The sequence below is a fragment of the Rattus rattus genome, chromosome X (assembly GCF_011064425.1).
Source record: "Rattus rattus isolate New Zealand chromosome X, Rrattus_CSIRO_v1, whole genome shotgun sequence".
NCBI classification, from domain to species: domain Eukaryota; kingdom Metazoa; phylum Chordata; class Mammalia; order Rodentia; family Muridae; genus Rattus; species Rattus rattus.
Genome location: NC_046172.1, coordinates 49,907,877 through 49,916,884, shown reverse-complemented (window position 1 = coordinate 49,916,884; position 9,008 = coordinate 49,907,877).

The following is a 9,008-nucleotide window of genomic DNA, read 5'->3' as shown; positions in this document are numbered from 1 at the left end:
GGTATTGGAAGCTGACAGTTAAGAATAAAGATTGCAGACTGGTACAACCATTCTGGAAATCAGTCTGGAGGTTCCTCAGAAAATTGGACATTGAACTACCTGAGGACCCAGCTATACCTCTCTTGGGCATATACCCAAAAGATGTTCCAACATATAACAAAGACACGTGCTCCACTATGTTCATAGCAGCCTTATTTATAATAGCCAGAAGCTGGAAAGAACACAGATGCCCTTCAACAGAGGAATGGATACAGAAAATGTGGTACATCTACACAATGAAGTACTACTGAGCTATCAAAACAAGAACCGGATGTAGATCTCTCCTGAGAGACACAGCCAGAACACAGCAAATACATAGACGAATGCCTTCATTAATCCACTGAACTGAGAACGGGACCCCCATTGTAAGAATCTTAGAAAGGACTGAAAGAGCTTGAAGGGGCTTGAGACCCCATATAAACAACAATGCCAACCAACCAGAGCTTCCAGGGAGTAAGCCAGTTCCAAAAACTATCACATGGACTGACCCTGGGCTCTAACTGCATAGGTAGCAATAAATAGCCTAGTAAGAGCACCAGTGGAAAGGGAAGCCCTTGGTCTTGGCAAGACTGAACCCCCAGTGAACGTGATTGTTGGTGGGAGGGCGGTAATGGGTGGAGGATGGGGAGGGAAACACCCATAGAGAAGGGGAAGGGTTAGGGGGATGTTGGCCTGGAAACCGGGAAGGGGAATAACATTTGAAATGTAAATAAGAAATACTCAAGTTAATAAAGATGAAAAAAAAAAAAAAGAATAAAGATTGGGTGGGGAAGGCTGGGAGTATCCACAAGAATTAGGAAAGCAGAATGAGGCACCCAAATTCTGTGGGGAAGAGAGTAGACCACCCAAGAGTGTAGACATCCCGAGGCTGCAGGACAGACTGCCACCTCTGCACACCTTGGCCCACATCCCTGGTCCAAGGGGAAACTGTACAGTGCCTCTGGACAGGGGGATATAGGAACGGACAGCTGCTGGTACCCACAGTTCTGGTCTTCGCCCAGGTCCCAATTGATCCTGCCAAACAGCTCCCTGTACCCAAATCCCAAAACCTCAGAAGTGTGGATACTCCTGAGAAGTCAGAGGAGAATACCCTCTGCCCACAGTCCAGACCCAAGAGGGAATTGCATAGTGTAAACTGTGCCTGCTGGGTGCAAGGACCTACATGAGCAATCAGGGGCAGAACCTTTTGACTCCAGCCTGTGCCTAAAGCTGGAAGACAGTCTCCAGGAGCGCTGCCACAGCAGAGAACAGAGCACCTGTTCTCAGGAAAGGCTGAAAGAAAACAGGAAAACAGTTCTACAGGACTGCTGACACAGAGGCCTACAGCAAGGTCAAGTCACTCCAGGAAACAGCAAGACAAGCAAACCCAGTGGATAGAGGCAAGCACAGGAACCTAATCAACAGAAACCAAGACTACTTGGCATCATCACTGCCCAGTACTCCCTCAAAAGAAAATACTGGATATCCGAACACACCAGAAAAGAAAGATTTAAATTTGAAATCACATTTTTTGATAACGATGGAGGACTTTAAGAAAGACATAAAGAACTGCCTTAGAGAAATGCAGGAAAGCACAAGTAAACAAGTAGAAGCTTTTGGAGAGGAAACACAAAAATCCCTGAAAAAATTACAGGAAAACACAACCAAACAGGTGAAGGAATTGAAAATGGAAATACAAACATTAAGAGAGCACAAAGGGAGACAACTCTGAATATAGAAAACCAAAGGAAGAGACAAGGAGCCATAGACACAAGCATCACCAACAGAATAAAAGAGATAGAAGAGAGAATCTCAGGGGCAGAAGATACCATAGAAAACATAGACAAAACTGTCAAAGATAATGTAAAATGCAAAAAGCTCTTAGCCCAAAACATACAGGAAATCCAGGACACAATGAGAAGATCAAACCTAAGAATGATAGGTATAGAAAAAAGTGATGACTTACAACTTAAGGGGCCAGTAAATATATTTAACAAAATTATAGAAGAAAACTTCCTTAACCTATAGAAAGAGATTCCCATAAAACTCCAAATAGATTGGACCAAAAGAGAAATTCCTCCTGTCACGTAATAGTTAAAACACCAAATGCACAAAACAAAGAATGTTAAAAGCAGTAAGAGAAAAAGGCCAAGTGACATATAAAGGCAGACCTATCAGAATTACACCAGACTTCTCAACAGAGAGTATGAAAGCCAGAAGATCCTGGACAGATGTCATACAGACCCTAAGAGAACACAAATGCCAACCCAAGTTACTGTATCCAACAAAACATTCAATTAACATACATGGAGAAACCAAGATATTCCATGACAAAACCAAATTTATGCAATTTCTTTCTACAAATCCAGCTCTATAAAGGATAATAGATGGAAAAGTCCAACACAAGGAGAGAAACTACACCGTACAGAAAGCAAGAATATAATTTCCTTGCAATGAAACCAAAAGAGAGACAAACACAATTCCACCTCTAACACCGAAAATAACAGGAAGTGACAATCACTATTCCTTAATATCTCTCAACATCAACGGACTCAATTCCCCAATAAAAAGAAATAGACTAACAGAATGGATATGTAAAGAGGACCTAGCGTTTTGCTGCATGCAGGGAACATACCTCGGAGACAAAGACAGACACTACCTCAGTGTAAAAGGCTGGAAAACAACTTTCCAAGCAAATGGTCTGAAAAAGCAAGCTGGAGTAGCCATTCTAATATCGAATAAAATTGACTTTCAACTAAAAGTCATCAAAAAAGATAAGGAAGGACACTTCATATTCATCAAAGGAAAAAACCACCAAGATGAACTCTCATTCCTAAATATCTATGCTCCAAATGCAAGGGCACCTACATTCATAAAAGAAACCTTACTAAAGCTCAAAGTACACATTACACCTCACAAGATAATAGTAAGAGATTTCAACACCCCACTCTCATCACTGGATAAATCATGGAAACAGAAATTAAACAGAGACATAGAGAAAGTAACAGAAGTTATGAACCAATTGTATTTAACAGATATTTATAGAACATTTCATCCTAAAACAAAAGTATATACCTTCTTCTCAACACATCACGGAACCTTCTCCAAATTTGACCATATAATTGATCACAAAACAGGCCTCAACAGTAAGATAGAAATAATCCCATGCATCCTATCAGATCACCACATACTAAGACTGTTCTTCAATAACAACAATAATGACAGAAAGCCCACAAATATATGGAAGTTGAACAATGCTCTACTCAATGACAACTTGGTCAAGGAAGAAATAAAGAAATTAAAAGACTTCTTAGAATTTAATGAAAATGAAGTTACAACATTCCCAAACTTATGGGACACAATGAAAGCTGTACTAAGAGGAAAACTCATAGCTCTGAGTGCCTGCAAAAAGAAACAAGAGAGAGCATATGTCAGCAGCTTGACAGCATACCTAAAAGCTCTACAACAAAAAGAAATAAATAAACCCAAGAGGAGTAGAAGGCAGGAAAAAATCAAACTGAGGGATGAAATCAACCAAGTAGAAACAAAAAGGACTATACAAAGAATCAACAAAAGCAAGAGCTGGTTCTTTGAGAAAATAAACAAGATAGATAAACCCTTAGCCAGACTAACAAGAGGCCACAGAGTGTATATCCAAATTAAGAAAATCAGAAATGAAAAGGTAGACATAACAACAGAATATGAAGAAATTAAAAATATCATCAGATTCTACTACAAAACCTATATTCAACAAAACTGGAAAATATGGAGAAAATGCACACTTTTCTAGACAGATACTAGGTACCAAAGTTAAATCAGGAACAAATACATCATCTAAACAATCCCATAACTCCTAAAGAAATAGAAGTAGTTATTAAAAGTCTCCCAGTTATTAAAAGAGCCCAGGTCCAGATGGGTTCAGTACAGAATTCTATCAGACCTTCATAGAAGACCTCATACCAATACTGTCCAAACTATTCCACAAAATTGAAACAGTTGGAGCACTACCTAATTCCTTCTATGAAGCTACAATTACTCTTATACCAAAACTATACAAAGACCCAACAAAGAATGAGAACTTTAGACCAATTTCCCTTATGAATATTGATGCAAAATACTCAATAAAATTCTTGCAAACTGAATCCAAGAACACATCAAAACAATCATCCATCATGATCAAATAGGCTTCATCCCAGTGATGCAGGGATGGTTTAATATACGAAAGTCCATTAATGTAATCCGCTATATAAATAAACTGAAAGATAAGAACCACATGATCATTTCATTAGATGCTGAGAAAGCATTTGACAAAATTCAACACCCCTTCATGATAAAAGTACTGGAAAGATCAGGAATTCAAGGCCCATATCTAAACATAGTAAAAGCAATATACAGCAAACCAGTAGCTAACATGAAAATAAATGGAGAGAAACTTGAAGCAATCCCACTAAATCAGGGACTAGACAAGGCTGTTCACTCTCTCCCTACTTATTCAATATAATACTCAAAGTCCTAGCCAGAGCAATAAGACAGTGAAAGGAGGTCAATGGGATTCAAATTGGAAGGGGAGAAATCAAAATATCACTATTTGCACATGATATGATAGTGTACTTAAGCGACCCCGACAGTTCCACCAGAGAACTACTTAACCTAATAAACAACTTCAGCAAAGTTTCAGGGTATAAAATTAACTCAAACAAATCAGTAGCCTTCCTCTACTCAAAGGATAAAGAGGCTGAGAAAGAAATTAAGGAAATGACACACTTCACAATAGTCCCAAATAACATAGAATATCTTGGTGTGACTTTAACCAAGCAAGTGAAAGATCTGTATGACAAGAACGTCAAATCTCTGAAGAAAGAAATTGAGGAAGATCTCAGAAGATGGAAAGATCTTCCCTGCTCATGGACTGGCAGGATTAATATAGTAAAGATGGCTATTTTTCCAAAAGCAATATACAGATTCAATGCTATTCCCATCGATTCCTACTCAGTTCTTTGTAGAGATAGAGCAATTTGCAAATTCATTTGGAATAACAAAAAACTATACTCAACAATAAAAGAACTTCTGGGGGAATCACCATCCCTGACTTCAAGCAGTATGACAGAACAATAGTGATAAAAAAATCTGTATGATATTGGTACAGAGACAGGCAGGTAGATCAGTGGAATAGAATTGAAGACCCTGAAATGTACTGACACAGCTATAGTCACTTGATCTTTGATAAAGGAGCTAAAACCATCCAATGCAAGAAAGAGGGTATTTTCAAAAATTGGTGCTGGTTCAACTGGAGATCAGCATGCAGAATAATGCAAATTGATCCATTCTTATCACCATATACAAAGCTTAAGTCCAAGTGGATCAAGAAACTCCATATCAAACCAGAAATACTCACACTAATAGAAGAAAAAGTGGGGAAAAGTCTCAAACATATGGACACTGAGGAAAATTGTCTGAACAAAACACCAAAGGCTTATGCTCTAAGATTAAGAATCGACAAATGGGATCTCATAAAACTGCAAATCTTTTGTAAAGCAAAAGACACTGTTGTTAGGACAAAATGGCAGACAACAGATTGGGAAAAGATCTTTACCAATCCTACAACTGATAGAGGGCTAATATCCAAAATATACAAAGAACTCAAGAAGTTACACTCCAGAGAGCCAAATATCCCTATTAAAAAATGGGGTACAGAGCTAAAAAAAACATTCTCAGCTGAGGATTATCGAATGGCCAAAAAGCACCTAAACAAATGTTCAACATACTTAGTCATCAGGGAAATGCAAATGAAAACAACCCTGAGATTCAAACTCACACCAGTCAGAATGGCTAAGATAAAAACTCAGGTGACAGCAGATGCTGGCGAGGATGTGGAGAAAGAGGAACACCCCTCCATTGTTGGTGGGATTGCAGACTGGTAAAACCATTCTGGAAATCAGTCTGGAGGTTCCTCAGAAAATTGGACATTGAGCTACCTGAGGACCCAGCTCCACCTCTCTTGGGCATATACCCAAAAAATGCCCCAACATATAAAAAAGACACGTGCTCCACTATGTTCATAGCAGCCTTATTTATAATAGCCAGAAGAACCCAGATGCCCTTCAACAGAGGAATCGATACAGAAAATATGCTACATCCACATAATGGAATATTACTGAGCTATCAAAAACAATGACTTCATGAAATTCATAGACAAATGGAATGAACTAGAAAATATCATCCTGCTTGAGGTTACTCAATCACAGAAAAACACACTTGCTATGCACTCAGCAATAAGTGAATATTAGCCAAAAGGCTCAAATTTCCCAATATACAATCTACAGACCACAGGAAGCTCAAGAAGAAGGATGACCAAAATGCAGACGTTCCTACTCCTTGTAAAAAGGGGGAAAAATGGTCATAGGAGGGGATATGGAAGCAAAGTTTAGAGTAGTGACTCAAGAAATGGCCATTCAGATCTTGACACACATCTCGCCTTATACAGCCACCAAAACTAAATAAGATTGATGAAGCTAAAAAATGCATTCAGAAAGGGACTGGATATACATCTCTCCTGAGAGACACATCCAGAGCATGTCCAATACAGAGGTCAATGCTACACCAAACCACCGAACTGAGAACAGGACCCCCTTGTGGGGAAGTAGAGGAAGGATTGAAAGAGTTGAAGGAGCTTGCAACCCATAAAACAATGCCAACCAACCAGATCTTCCAGGGACTAAACCACTACCGAAATACTATATGTGGACTGACCCAGGGCTCCAACTGCATATGTAGCAGAAAACAGCCTTGTTGGAGCACTAGTGGAAGGGAAAGCCCTTGGTCTTGACAAGGTTGGACCCCCAGTGCAGGGGACTATGGGGGAGGGCAATAAGGTGGATGTATAGGGGAAACACCCGTATGGAGGGGGGAGGGAATGGGGGCTTATGGACAGGAAACTGGGAAGGGAAATAACGTTTGAAATGTAAGTAAAGAAATATATAATAAAAAAATTAAAAAAAGGAAAATGAAAGCAGAATGTACTAACAGTCTGCTTAGTCCCCTGGGAATATGGGAAAAGAGTGAGGTGTAGTCACAACAAAAGAGCTGGGGATGAGACTCAGGAACTGAAATTGGAAGAGAAGAGAGAGAATGAAAATCTGTAGTTAGCCTACTTCTTTCCTGGGTAAGAGCAGCCTGTGGGTTCCTAGGAAGTGCCTGCTAGAGATGTGGAGCAGGAGAAAGCAATGAATGGGAAGATGGAGTTTGGCAGGGGATGATATGTGTATCCACTGGAAATAGGGCTTGTGGGTGGTGTCTTCAACTGGTGGTTTTTTGAAGGGCTGGTGATGGGACTGAGGGATTGAATTTGGAGAATTTGAAGGAGATACGAAGATCTTCTATTAGCTAGCCAGAGTTAGGGTTCCAGCCTTCTATTTTTGTTGGCTTCACTTTCATTCCAAAAAAATACCTTTATTAGGCTAGACTATTAAAAATAACACAGGAAGGCTCTACTGGCAAGCCCTTCTTGTTTTTGAGATGATGCTTGCATCTGTAGAGCCATATTAGGCTTTTATTTTCTGTATTGAAGTGGATCATATCATTTTAACTTAACATGTTTTCTGTTTTTATAATGGAATATGATATTCAGGGTACTTTTTTAATTTGATGATTTTATTTATTTATTTCATTCTTTAAACTCTTTTGTACACTCCAGTCTTCATCCCCTCCTGGTCTACCCCCTTACAACTCCCCATCCCATACCTCCTCTTTCCCACCCCAGTCTCCAAGAGGATGAACCCGCCCCTTTACCATGACCCCCCCCCCAGACCTCCCCCCCCTCTGGGGCCTCAAGTCTCCCCAGGGTTATGTGCAGCTTCTCTCCCTAAAGCCAGCCCAGGCTGTCCTCTACTGTTTGTATGTCAGGGGCCTCATGTCAGCTGGTGGATGCTGCTCAGTGTCTGAGATATCTCTAGAGTCCAGGTCAGCTAAGATTGCTGTTCTTCCAGTAAGGCCACCCTCCTCCTCAGCTTCTTCCAGCTTTTCCCCAATTCAACCACAGGTGTTCCCAGCTTCCATCCATTGATGGGTGCTAATATCTGCATCTGATTCTTTCAGTTGCTTGTTGGACCTCTTGGAGGTCAGCCATGCTAGACTCCTGTCTGTAAGCACACCATAGCATCAGTAATAGTGTCAAGCCCTAGGGCCTCCCCTTGAGCTGGGTCCCAATTGGGCTGGTCACAGGACTTCCTTTCCTTCATTCCCCTCCTTACGTTTGTCCCTGCAGTTCTTTTAAACAAGAACAATTATGGGTCAGAGCTTTTGGTTGTGGGATGGCAACCCCATCCCTCCACTTAATGTCCTCTCCCTCCACTAGAGGTGGACTCTCCAACTTTCCCCTCTCCACTGTAGAGCACTTCAACCAAGGTCCCTCCCTTTGAGTGCTGATAGTCTCTAACCTCCCAGATCTCCAGTACATTCTAGAGGGACCTCCTTCTAACCTCCAAGGTTGCCAGTTTCCATTCTTTCTGGTGGCCCTCAGGGCTTGAACCCTGTATACCCCAATGCATGACCATGTCCCCACCTTCCCCTCCCTTTTTCCTCTCTCACATCCCTCTACCCCCAATGGATGCTTGTAAATTTTACAGACTAAGACTTTATCAGCTTAAGGTTCTGTAGGCTGAGGTATTAGAGAGATCACATCTATTGAATGCTATATTTCTTTTTTTTTAGTTCATTCAAAATTTTATCCAATAAACTTTGATCCTATTCACCTCTTCCCCAACTTTTCCAAGACCCACATCACATCCTTCCCTACACAATCATTTTTGTGTTCTTCTTACATTTTTGCCTATCAAGTTGAATTTTTCTTCTCATATATCAATGTATATTTGGACTTCTAATGGAACATGGTCAGTCTACAATTCAGTTGCTTTTTTTGTGGGAAATAACTCTAGAGTTCCCATGTAAAATAGAGTATCTCATTGAGAAGTGGAATCTGTTCAGGATATGGA